A 1,582-nucleotide genomic window follows, 5' to 3' on the forward strand; every position below is an offset into this window, starting at 1 on the left:
ATTGGGTGACAGAAAGGGAATCGCAAACCGTGGGTTAGGTTACAGACTGGAAGAGCAACCTTTTCGACGAACGCTTCTTCATTGATGCAGCCACAGCAAGGGAGTTCCAGGAGTATTGAGTCTGGGATCCCGTAGGTGTTGTGTAGATTCGTCAGGTCCTTGGCAATGAGGGTGGAGCGCCACCCTGAAGAAGACTTTGGGATAGTAGGGGTTTGGGATGTGTTTCATTGGGCCATAAGGATGACAAATAAGCAGAGGGAAATGAAGAAATGTGAGAGATTAGGGTCGCAGGTAAAGACATCGAGATAGTGGGTTCTTAAGAACACAAAGAAGAAATCGAGAAGAAATTGAAAAATGAGAAGGAGTAGGAAAATGAATAGAAGGTGATAGCTGCAAATCATCATTACCTAACTAAATGACACGACTGAAAGAGAACGTGGCGACGGTTACTGGGTAACGTACACACGTTCAAGTTTAAAATTCTCATCTCTTGATAAGTGGAAATGATGAGTAAATTAATAAATGGGCCAACTAGGTAGTCCATAGGTCTAAAATCCCCAAAGGGATAATCTAGGGTCCCATGCTTACATATGAGAGGAATTAGTGGGATAACTGGAAGAGTTAATATTGGTCTAGCCCAAACTAGGGCCCCAAAGTCCATCATCCATAAAGGATAACTACTCAAAGGAGTCGTGTAGCTTAACGCAGACCCTAGCCGCCCTGATTATTAGGGATGGATAAATCTTGTATTATGAATATGGATAACGTGGTGGTTAGATAACTCTGATACATTAGGGATAAGCTTTCTAATAGCTAAACATTGTGCAAAATTAATCAGTTTATAGTACTCATTCAATATTCTTCATGCTTATATATAGGTGTAACAAGTAGCCTTCATCCCATCACGATCGGTGGTGGGACACGTCCTTTACAATTATAATTTTTTCAAATTTTTAAATAAAATATAATAAATAATTCAACTTTTTCAAATCTCAAAATAATAATGATGTTAAAAAATAATATTTTATTTAATTTTTATCTCAATTCATCTCATTTCAATTAACTACCCAATCCTCCTAACCTAAATCCCAACCCAAAAGCAATGACGTTTTGTAAATGTAATTAATACGGTTAGTTTTAACAGTGATCCTTGAGAATTGAATTTTACAAAGAGAGAAAACATTATTGCAGTTTTGAGAGAAACGCGCCTTAAATTTGGAAGTGAGAAAAACAAAATGGGATTTTGGATTGAGTTTGGCATCTTTTATTCAGATACAACCACGATGGTTGGTTAAAAGATATCCTCTTCAAATTTTTATTGTTATTTTATTTTAATTAAGGAAGCATTACATTAAAATAGAGATATAAGAGAATGGGATTGGATGGCCCATAATATAATCCCATTATTGGGGGATTGCAACGGCACTGTGTCTGTATGAATTTAGTAGTCGAAGGCGATACATCAAACATTTTATGACCTAATAAAGACAAAAAAGTGAAAAAAGAAAACATGTCTATAAAATATGAAAAAATTTATATAACTTCTTACTATTCACACAACCTCTACACACCATATTTTTTT

Source organism: Juglans regia, chromosome 1 (assembly GCF_001411555.2).
Source record: "Juglans regia cultivar Chandler chromosome 1, Walnut 2.0, whole genome shotgun sequence".
In the NCBI taxonomy this organism is placed as follows: domain Eukaryota; kingdom Viridiplantae; phylum Streptophyta; class Magnoliopsida; order Fagales; family Juglandaceae; genus Juglans; species Juglans regia.